The sequence below is a fragment of the Rhea pennata genome, chromosome 14, assembly GCF_028389875.1.
Source record: "Rhea pennata isolate bPtePen1 chromosome 14, bPtePen1.pri, whole genome shotgun sequence".
NCBI classification, from domain to species: Eukaryota; Metazoa; Chordata; class Aves; order Rheiformes; family Rheidae; genus Rhea; species Rhea pennata.
In genome coordinates this window covers 20,675,180-20,687,188 of record NC_084676.1, presented here as the reverse complement: position 1 = coordinate 20,687,188, position 12,009 = coordinate 20,675,180, and the positions used below count along the sequence as shown (strand labels likewise).

The following is a 12,009-nucleotide window of genomic DNA, read 5'->3' as shown; positions in this document are numbered from 1 at the left end:
TTTAATCCTTTTGCCTGCCCCCCCCCCCCCCCCCCCGCCTTTTTCTTCTCAGTAAAACTGCCTTTGCTAATTGAAGTGAAGCAATTGATGCAGTCTAGTAGAAAAACAGCCTCAGGAAAAGGCATCACATTTCAAGGAGAAACATTACTAACTGATGGAAGAGCAAAAGAAGGCAGAGACAACCTGATCTTCTAGTCTAGGCCTTTATTAAATTGAACATCTGTCTGAGCCAGAAACAGGTTTTTGGGTGCCCTAAATGAAATCATATTAGTCGTTTATAAATTTTATCTTTTTAGGAAGGAGTCTTTAATAAATAGAAATCTTGCTATCAAATGGATTTGCTTTATAAAGAAATGATTCAACATACCTTGTCCTTACAGATTTAATTTGATGTATGAAATTGTTTATATACAATATATGCCTTTAACCAGATACTGAGAATATCAGTTGTCTGATGCAGATGTTAATAACCTAATTTTGTTAATTGAGATATGCAAGCATGTGTGATAATATGAAACACAATACAGAATATGTTTGACTATTGAAAAATGATATATCAAAAATGTCACTGACAGAACATCTTTTTGAAAACATTATAGAAATCTGTTGAGAACAGTTTTTCTTTTTTCTTTTTTCTTTATTTTTTTTTTAATTTTCTGTTCCTCTATGGTACAGTAGTACTTCCTCAAATAAGCTCTCTGCTCCCTACTCACTGATATAAAGTAGGGAAGTGAGATTAATTGTACAAGAAACCTACAGAGCAAAGGTATGGCTGCATTTGATTTTTCAGATAGGTAAGGGTTCTATCCCTATTTGATAATATTTTGTAACAGTGCTGATAATATTTCAGTGTCATAATAAGCTTCAGATTTAACCAATTAAAATGGAGTTACAAGTTATTTCAGACTGGCTCTAGACCTAATTATTTCAGCTTTGTACATTTTTTTGAAGGGTAATTGAATTCACAGTATTAGAGACAATTTTAAAAGAAGATTAAGATTCTGAAGTTTAAATTGTATGCAAAAATATTTTTTTCTTGGGCCATTCTGCAACACTTTCCCATATTTTAAACAAATACAGAAGTATTAATTGGTAGGGTGTTTTTTTATGAATGCAAAGTGCAATTCTTTTTCAGTGATGTGTAATAAGTAGCCCTGATTAAATTCAAAGTTTTAAGTGTAGTTTTAGCTCTTTCAAAAAATAGTCTGTTTTGCAGATTGCTTTTAAAAAAAGACCAATATTGGAAGTCCTTGCTGGGGTCAGATTTTGAGCCTTGGTGCCAGTTTGTGTTTGGAAAACATTGCTGGTGTAATGGGCTTGTCAGTGTGGAATCCCTTGTGAAGGGACTTGCACTTGCCTAAGGTGAGGTTACATGAATCAGAATTCTGTGAGGCTGTGCTCTGTCCTGCTCTTTTAGGTGATCACAGGGTTATTATGTAATGCATGTCAAAAATGGCCACCAAAATGCTCCTCTGAGATGGGAAAAAAAAAAAATTAGAAAACAGAGTAATAAGTTGCACAGCAGAATGAGAACTTCAAGAGAAGTTCCACCTCATATACTACACCGTAATCAGGGCTTCTTTTCTGGTGCAGGCAAGGTTTTTATTGAGATGGAGTTTCTTTTTTTAAAGAGGATTTTAGGGCCTACCTTACACAGGGAACTATTCTGAAATAGTATTCACAAAAATTGAATTGTCTTTCTGCATGTTGTAGCCTACTGTGCACAGTGAGACTATGCTTGGAATTATTTGGAATTATTGATCACTATATTTATCCCTGCTTACCTGAATTCATTTTCAAGTGTCAAATAATGCATTAAAAGGTATTAGAAACATTGATTAATCGGATCAAAAAAAGGTAGGTTTATTTGTGGTTCCAATAATGCAATGTATCTAGATAAATATTTAATCAATGAGACAGCTTACACATGAGCTCTCATTTTTAAAAGCAGTGAAAAGCTGTGCAGATCTGAAATTAATCTAAGTATAGCAAGGGTTAGAGAGCACTGGCAAGCTGATGGCTGAAAAGTAGAGAGAAAAGGTACAGACTTACACAGAGATCTCAGTATAATTATCTAGCATGACTAAAATGGGGTTTTTATCCTAAAAGCTAAGGAAATTGGCACCTCTTATGGTTTGGTTCTGAAAGTCCTTTCCTAAAAATAAACTGGATTTTTTTTCACTAGCACCATGTGACATCAAAAGAAAGCTATATTTGGTATCATAGTTGTAGGGCAGTGAAGCAAGATACAACTGTGAATTTATCCAAAGTCTAAACATGCAAATATATCTCAAACAAGAGTCAGGAAGCTTAATATATTTAAAGTATGAGTTTAATATATGGAATTTCTTACTTACAATGCATTGTTGAGGACTTTTGTCATTTCTGTATATGGAGGCACAGATCCTTGGGGGTGGCGGGTAGGAGGCAATAATCCATTATTTGGATCCAGTCTGCGAAAGGTTCGTTAAATAAGCTAACGATTTGTTCAGGTTTTGAACGGAAGATCTGATACCTTTCAGCATCCCGACTAGGGAGCCTTTCTAGCAAAGCCGCTGCAGGGCTTGGGAAAGTGTGAGTAATGGAAACGACGCGTCTTTCCACCTTGGTGCCCTTCTTGTAGCAGGGGTTACCAGTTGTTACAAGGTTGCTGAGAGATTTCATTGGGAGACTGGAAGAAAAATATGTGCTGTCTTGTAAAAGGCAGGCTTCCAGCTGAAGGGTTGTAAATTGACACTCGCTAACATGGGACTGAGACAAGCTGGGTGTTTAGCCTGGAAGACTGATGGATCTGCCCATCTGCCTGGAAAGCTCCTCTCCGCCGGGTGACTCCCCACGGCGATTGGGGCATGCCATCTCCTTGTTATTATACTGTGTTCAGTCGTCAAAGTAGCTGGGTTGTGTACAGAGATGGAAATTTTTGGTCACTTTAGGAACGGAAAGAAGTCTGTGTTGCTCGGGGGGGGGTGACTAACGGCATGTCTTCTCTGGCAGGCGCAGCTGCTCCTTGCCGCGACCATGGGTGACAACGTGGTGGCCAAGTCATCGCGGGGAGCGAGGGCTGGCGGTGAGGCCCGGGGCTTCTGCGGCTTTCACTGTTTGACCAAATGAGGCAGCGCGGGCTCTTCGTTTACCACAGATTTTGGCAGCTCGCGGTGGGACGGGGGCTAAACCGCCATCACAGGCGACGGCCGCTTCTTCCCTCAGGGGCGCTAACGGCCGCGCCGGGGCGCGCGGGCGCCGCCGCCAGGGGGCAGCGCGCAGGCGCGGGCGGGGCCTCGCCCTCGGGCCTGCTGCGTGACGACCGGCCGCGGGGGGCGGGGCGGGGCGGCGCTCCCAGCCCCGCCCCGCGCGGGTCACGTGCCTCGCCCCGCCCCCATCCTCCCGCCGGCGCGGCCGTGCGGGACGGCGTCACGTGAGCGGCGGCGGCGGCGGGCGGGGCGGGGCCGCGCGGCGCGGGGGCTGCCGGGTAATCCGAGTGCCCGGCTGCGGGAGGAGGCCGGAGCGGGCGCGGGGCGCGGGGCGCTGCCGAGGCCCGCGTCGCCCGCCCACCCCCACGCCGACCGCGCCGCGCCTCGCCGCCAGCCCGGCCCCGGCCCGCGATGGAGCGCCGGGACCCCTGGGGAGCCGCCGGCCTCTCCCGCCCGTGAGCCGCGCCTCCTCCCTTCCCCCCCCCACCCCCTGAGGCCTCGCCGCCGCCCGCCCCCCCCGGCGGCTCCCTCGGGCCTCCTCGCCCCCCTCTCTGCGGTGGCGGCAGCCAGGAAATGGTCCGGGCCTAGCGGAGCGGCGAACGGAGGTGAGACGCGGCCGGGGGTGGGGACGCGCCGGGGCCGGGCCGGGCCTGCCCCGGTGCTGCGGGGGCGGGAGGCCGGTAGCGCCCCCCTTCCCCTCCCCCCCCCCCCCCCCCGGCTGGACCCGTCCGGGCCCGTCCCGCCTCGCCGCGGAAAGCGCTGCCCGCCCCGCCGCAGCCGCTCGGCCCTCTGCCCCCTCGCCAGCGCTGATCCCCCCCCAGCTCGGGTGCCCCTTGCGGGTCTGGTCCCTCCCCGGGCTGGAAGAAAGACCGAGGTGCGGTTCTCCCCCCTCCCCCGCGCCGGTACCTCTGGTGCGCGGGTGGGTGCGATGCCCTGGCCTTCCCGCTCCTCTTCGGAAAGCAAAACCGAGATGGCACCAGCTGAAACACGTATTTGGGGTGGCTCTTGATGCTGCCGTAGATAGCAGGGGCAACGCATTCCCTTCTCTTAGCTGTTGAGTTTAATCCTTTTCCACTAATTGACGTCAGGGCTTTGTTCCTTCCACTTTGCTCTCTGCGTTTTAGGCAGTGAATCTGCTCTTGGGATCAGGCAGGGCTGGGGGAGGCAGTCTGGGCTGCCTTGGTCATATGAAATCGCTTTCTACAGGCACTTCCGAAAGTCAGAAGAAGGGAGGCTTTCAGGGCTACTGAGGCACAATCACATCCTTTCTCTAAATGAGTAGATATTTGTCACGTAAATTATCCATGATGAGTATTGAATTATGTCTTGTAATCGAAAGAGCGGTTGCTTAATTTTCTTGAACAGAGGGTGACAAGCTCCCCTTTTCAGTGAACAAAAAAATACCCTGAAACTTGTAATACAGATATTTATACTTTCGGGTGCTGCATCTTTCAATCACTTACTGAAATGAAAAGGTGGTTAATTTTATATTTGTACCCATACCTCAGATATGGCCTGAAAAAATGATGTACTAGTGAAAAGGGTTCCACTTAGGAAGTCTGGGCCCCTTTATGTAACAAGCCCATCTTTTTGACTTGTAGTTTTGTTGGTCATTTACTTGCAAAGCCTACGATGATTTTAAATGTTCATGTTTCCACTGATGTCAAAGCTCCCCACTTGCTTCATTGTGAGCTGAACAGTCACTTAGTCAGCATTGCTAGTCTGTGAAACTGTCTGATTTTGTTCAAGGGTCTAGTTTTATTTTTCACCACATTTTTCAAGTCTTTTTTAGTTACTGAGCTTCTCATGAGTATGTTTCTGGTTCCTTGCATTTCTTTAAAACTTCTGAATACTTCCCTTAAGTCACTGAAATGGATTGCTATATAGCCCAGGGCCTAGTTGTGAAATAGGGTCTGGTCAAGTGATTTGAAGGAGTGGATGTAAACTTGATTTGTCATTTGGTATCTTTGATGAGAGCAATGTCATTAAAATCACAGTGCTACAGTTGCGTCTTCTGCCTCAGCAAGGTGCTATATGTATACATGTACACAGTTACTCACCTATAGTAGCCCTTAAAAGTATATGTGTTTTGTACTTGAGATATGCGCTGGTTGGCATGATAATCCTGCAGCTTTTGTTTTGTGTTTGACATTAACAGGAAACATTTTTTCCTACTAGGCATAATTAAAATATTCACTTTATTAACATATCAATGTTGATACTTCTTTATGATTTTCTATCCAATATGCAACATGTTCATGCCCTCATACAAGAGCAAATTCTCTCCTTTTGAATTATTTTGGCAATCATAAAAAGACACAGTAAATTTCAACTCCAGTCTCAGAAATGGTTTCAGGTTCCTAATATTTTCTTTGAACATCTTTTCAGTTCTCAATTTATCACTTCTTTTATATCTTAAACATTGTATGAGGGAGACTGAGTGTATATTGTATTTCTGTACAAGAAACCACACAACAAAAAAGTAAACAAAAATATCACACTTATATGTAGCTGCCTTGCATTCTTCCCAGTTGTAATGATCCAAACTCAACTGAACTTAAGGAGACTTTGGTGAAATATTGCTTAGATATCTAGGTTTTCTTTTTAGTAAGCTAGAATATATGCATGCTTATGTATAGTTATTGCCCAATTATTTAATGAAAAGGTTGTTACATATTTTTTATCTGCAAAAACTATACAATTTACGTTTTTTGAGATTTTCTAAATAAATTTATTGCAGCAGAAATTGGTGCTTGCTTCACAGTTGGTAGATAAAAAGTTGGCACATGTGCGTTAGTTCCTTTTTCCTTTTCTAGCTCATAGCTGCTGGCAAGGATGTTCTGCACTTTGTTTTCCATGGTGGTTGCTTCTGAATGTTAGATGTGACTAGAGACATATATGGCTTGTGCACTACTGACCGAGGGAACAATTTGCAACATCTTTTGGAGCGGGGAGGGGACACAGCAAGCATATGATGGATGGTGAAATGCTTTCCCTATTCCATGTTTTCTGTGCTTACGACAGTTACCATAATTACTTTTCTTCCCTCTGTTAATGTCCTTTCTGCTCGTCCCCTTTTTTTTGTTTTTTTTAATAACATTTTCTACTATTATTCTTTGCTCCAGATCAACAGAAAGCTGCATTGTTGAGGTAGAAATACTAACCAGTGATATACATGTCTGAGCCTAGGCTTGAGAGTGAAGGCATGAAATTAGAAGCTGCATAGGTAGATTTTGGCATGGATGAGGATGAGGATGTGAAAATACCTGTATCTTTCAAGAGGCCAGCTTTGTCAGTGGCAAAGTGTATGTAGAGCTGGGAGGAAAGTTAGCCACAAATATTTGGGGTCTTTCTGTCTGTCTGAGGATGTGAAAGTAAGCTTGAGGTTTTAGTGACTGTGAGGTTTCTTTTCTGCTGCAGTAATTGTTCTTAGCCGCATCATTTCAGAATGAACTGCAATTCATTCTATAGGCAAATTTCCTTTCTATCACGTTACTATAGTCTCACAGGTACCTTCAGCATAGGCCAAGAAATAACTAAACCTGAGCCTACCTGTCTTTTGTGTCATTTGATTTCAGTGTCTTCCTTGGACTTGATATCAAGAAAGAAGCAATGTTTTCTTTGCTTAAGCAGAGAATATTCCAAGTTATGGTGAGATGGAGAGGTAATATGATGAAGATGGCCTATCTGGAAATGAGTGAGGTTATGTGTAGATAGAGCGGTGTAAAATGTATGTAAAATATTTTGCTAACAGTAGTAAAATAAGAAGATAACAAATTGCAGTTATAGAATTGCAAAACTAAAGATGAAAGAACTTATCTGGCAATTACTCTTGTCTTACAAGATGGTTCCTTCTCTGCAGTTACTAATGACTAACAAGATGTGCTTAACCTTGTGAAATGATAGGGTTTTTGTCACTACTTAAGAAATATAACTGTACAGGCTAATGCTTCCTTCTGTCAGAAACCTTTTCTCTTGAGTTTAGTCAGCCTGAATTTTTAAAGTAGTGCTGTTCTTAAACTGTGTGTTTTTCTTCTATGCTAGTCCAGGTTTATTCTCACTGTAGACACTTACTTTAAATAGATGTATATATTTGTACATGCTTCTGCTGAATTATGTTTTCCCATCTCTAATTGTATCTGTTCTCTGAAGTAATAACCTGATATTGTCTGTGACTTAGAGAGGTGCCGAGCGGAGCGCATAGCTGCATCATAGCAAGACTTACTTCCTTGGTTTTGTGCCAACTTTGTACGTGCAGTCCAAAATTCCATTTTCCCATTTAGCTGTAATATCGTCTGCCTCATGCACTCATGTCTGCTATAGTGTCTACCTCCTCAGGTTCTCTGCTTCCTTCTACTTTCCATATTTATTTCTCCAATTTTGTGTTTCAGACCTCGCTTTTCCCTAATATAGTAAACTACATTTTTCTTCTCAAGCATGTTGTAGTTCTTCAAGTTATGTCTCTTGTTCATACTTGATTCATTAATTATATTGCTGATGAATGTGAAACCCAATTTATTAACTGGCAGTAATGTCAGGTACCAACAGAAGTATAGAATCTTTATACCCTTGATACTGTACAAACACTGAGTAAGAGGAATTCTTGCTCTGAAATCTTGAAATAATTTTCTCCTTTTAGCTGCTCATAAGGTGCAGCTTTGCCTGCACCTCTTCTTATTGAGATATGGTACCCAGTCCTGACAATACATCATTAGATACCTCACATCCCCTTTTATTAATCTCTGTTTATTAAAGTTCATCTTATAATTTATTCCTGTCATAACAGTTATTTATAAGTTACTGAATATGTTGCTTATCCATGTTTTATAGTTAACCAAATATAGTATGCTATACTAATAGTGGAATCCTGATGGTCATGTTTTCCAGACCAGATTTCTTTAACACTCCAAATTTCATGCAGCTAGTAGTTCTGCTCCTCTGCAGTGAAACAGCAGTCTCTTGCTATTTGTTTTCGTTATTGATTTGGGAGCATAAAGGCTAGACTTGCTAGACAGCAGGCAAGAAGAATGATGCTGTTCTCTTATGTGTTGGTACCGTATTTCTTTTCCTGTAAAGAACCGATGTTTCCTACATCGTGGTTTTCAAAAGTAGCTTTAAGATCCTTGTCCTTTGGGCTAGTCTTTAAACTTTTCTTAGTTTTTAAATTTAGCGGCTTATTAGTGGAAGGACAGAAGGAAATTACTGAAAATGTTTATGCCTCTTTGTAAACTATTAATAATAGATCTGTTATGATTGGAAAGGGTGTCAGGGAATGTGTATTAAAACAAAGTGGATTCCTGGACTTAGTGCTTTTAAAACTCCATAACTTTTACTGTATATGGTGTTACAGTTGAGAAGCTTCCAGGTTTCAATACACTGTAACTTTTGTAGTCTCCTGGAAACAGAAGTAAATACTTAGTATCTCACTATAATTTGATCATATATCATTCGCATTGTTTGATGCCTGCTCTTAAATGCTGTAAATAGCAGTGGTCACTACTAACCTTTCTAAGAGATGATGCTCTATTTAACTTTGTTATAATAAGCCCATATGTTTCTTTTGCAGAATGTCCTCTTTTAGTAATCAGGTATCATCTATTGGAGCAATACTTGGCTCTTTCTAAATTAATGAAAATGAGAAGTGGACACTGAAACATGTTTCTCGATCTCTTAAGTGACTTCTTTCTATGCACTGCAGTTAATGGGATAGCTATGTCTCCATTTCAAGCAGTAATAACTTGTAAATATGTAAACTTGTGCTAGTTGATACCAGTTGTAACTATGAACCAGTCATCAGTTGTGTCCTAGGCCTCTGTTTTTCCCTATCTCGCCATTTCTACCCTTATGCTGTCTGGATCCTGGCTCCTTGTTCCCTGCCATTGCTTTTGCTGTTTGTCTTGCAGTCTCACCCTGTCTCTTGCCTTTTCCATGCTAGTCCATGTGCATCATCTCCTGTTGGTCACTGCGATGTGACTATCATTTATGACATTTTCTCCAAATCAGGTGTTGCTGAACAAGCTGGGAAGGCTTTGTGGAAGAGCATCCTCAAGTGCAAGATTCCTCCTGCAGCAGAGTATTGTGCTGCTTTTATCTCTTTTCTCTGTCTACTCACCCAGCGCTTTCTTTGCTTTCCAAAATGAGGAATGCTTCTGATTTTAAGAAAAAATGATAATGTATTTTTAGAACGAGACACTGGGAAAATAGTGTTACTAACCAACAACGAGTTAAAAAGTGCTTGTCCTTAGCTCAGGTTCTTAGATTTCACAGAGGTAAAATTTAAATTGCTCAGTATTAGATACCTTCCTTAACAGCTTTCATTGTTAAACCTGCTGAAATTTCAGATTGTTGAACACTGTTTCTCGTTCCTGTTTTTTCACTCAAGTAGCTACTTAAGAATTGTTTTGAGTTGAACTGTGATCTGTGATCAAGCTGATGTGAGAAATGGCAGCATGTTTCAAATGTAGAAGCCAATAATTACAATGAGAACTGAGAAATTGTTTGGTTGCTCTTGTAGCTGCGTATGGCCTATAGATACTGAGGTTAAAGGCACCTACCCATAGACAGACACATACTTGTAGATAGATGTGCAAACATCCTAAAGCCATATAAGGCAATGTTAGTTTAGCTGGTCCTCCAGCATCAGAAAATCTGGAAACTAGTTGTGATAGCTTTATTTACCATAGCAGACATTTATATTGGGTGCTTCCCCCCCACACCCTTTTTGTTTTAGGGCTGCATAGAGGAAATAAGAACAATAGGGAAATGTAGAAGGCACTTTCCTTAGTGTTAGGTGTGATCCTGTTGAAAGTGGGGTTTTTTTGAATAATTAGTATTTATATTGATAGTCTGGAATATATTTATATAAATACAGACTTCAAAATGCTGAATATATGCTTTAACATATGTGACCATCTATGCTAACATTACTATAAATGTTTAATAGCTGACTGTAACAGTCCACCTCCGATTGCACATTCACATATATATTTTTTTTGTCTCTGCATTTAAATTAATTTCTAAAAGATGTTAAAGAGATTTCAGTGATGGAAGTGCTTAAATGGTTTTAATCAGGCTTTGATGTGCACAAATCATTAGAGTGAGTAGGGTGAGGAGATAAGAGTCCACACTTCTCTCTATATAGTTTTGCTGAAAAACAATTAGTGGAATACCTTTCCGATAGGGGAGGGTAAAACAAATGAAAAAGGCCACAACAAAATGGAAATTTAGTGTTTGTTAATGTTAGTATTTTACGGAGAGGGGAGTATAGACCATAGTTTTATGAAAAAGTTGGAAAAAACTGCCGATCTCATTTACCAGTGTCCCATTACTATTAGCATAGATGTTTTCTTATTTAGAGATAATTTAGAAATTGCTTGATCGGAGTCCAGATGTGAAAAATTGAGCCATTAAGATGAAAATTTCAGAAAAAATGAGCATGAAATGAGGCTTAAAGAACTTAATGGAGAAACACTTTGTAAATTTAATTTGGTAAGTGGTGCTGTGCTCTGGCATAAATAAAAGTAGTAACTTAGTGGAAGCTGCTCTGACTTCAGAAGGCTTGGATTTTGCAAAACTGTTTTTAGATTTTTATTATTCTTACTGTGAGGGACTTCATGTACAAAGATTGTACAAAACAGACAAAATAGTCTGTTTTCTCTTATCCCTTTTCTGTATGCTAGGTGATCCTACGTGAAAAAGAGCTTGCTAAATTTTGTTGTTTGCTTGTTTGTTTTGGATGGAATTTTCGTTCATTTTATGAGAGGGGGCTGGTGGTGGGGAAGGTCATATTGTTTTATTGTTTTTTTTTTTTAATTTTGTATTTACCATTAAGCCTTCCAAGAGATGCGTGGTTTGTATTTGTGTGACTGTTGCTGATGGTAGCAATGGTCCACACTGACTGTAAGGGCAAAGCAGTACGGTCTCTATTACCTCTTTGGTATTGTTTCCAACTGACTGGTGAAACTTTGCAACCACTGTATTTAGTTATGTTCTTACACTGCTAATAGAATAAATTAACGTCGTACTAAAATATTGATCTAACGTGGTGAAAACTATAGTGTAGAAAGCCCTTGAAAGAAAAAGGTTAAAAAAGCAATGATTGCTTCTCCTGTAATATCAGCCCCAATTTTGTTTAATGAGGGGAAAAAATACAAGTAAGTTTCAACTGTGACGCATTCTTAGGAAGTAATTACCAGAAATATGTTTCACTGGAAGGGTGTTTTAACAAGTAGTCTTCAGCTTAAATTAGTGTATCACTAATAAGCTCCTAAGAAAAGACTCGTTTCCTTTTTCTCCAGGTTCCTTTATTTTATTTTATTTTTTTAATGAAGAAAACAAATAGTTGCATTCTTTTACAGGCAAATGGAGCAGGATCTATACTGAATTGACATTTAAAGATGCTTTCACAGGGTCCTCCTCACCTACCTAATTGGCCCAAATAACTCGTGGTGGTGTTTTTTGGACAAAGCCTATTTCTACTTTTTTTTGTTGACACGGAGATGTATGTATGGGGGAACAAGCACATTTTCTTATTAGCATGGATTTAGTAAAAGGAATGCCAAAAGACTCCATTCAGTCATGATTTACTGACAAACTGGAAAATTATTGGGGGTCAAAAATTACACTTCTAATATGAATTTCACTTTAGGAGAGGATAAGTAGAAAATTTGGATATCATTGGCTGGTATATATGTGAGAGAGCTTCTTACTGGCAGGAATGTTACTTTATGCAGTTTATGTTAACCTATTGCACAACTTAGTATTTTAAAGTGATTGTTTTGGAGTAAGTGGTGAATCATACATTAAAAATAGCTAATCT

The 12,009-nt window shown here is 40.7% G+C and overlaps 1 protein-coding gene across 3 annotated transcripts in view; it reads left to right on the top strand.

The window, feature by feature from the left end:
• Positions 1–3,545: 3,545 nt before the first annotated feature.
• AFF4 (ALF transcription elongation factor 4) overlaps positions 3,546–12,009 on the top strand; it is a 60,660-nt gene continuing 52,196 nt past the window's right edge. For all 3 annotated transcript variants that reach the window (XM_062587068.1, XM_062587066.1, XM_062587067.1), the window contains exon 1: positions 3,546–3,796. The gene's annotated coding sequence lies outside the window, so the exon portion shown is untranslated. The remainder of the gene's footprint in view (positions 3,797–12,009) is intronic.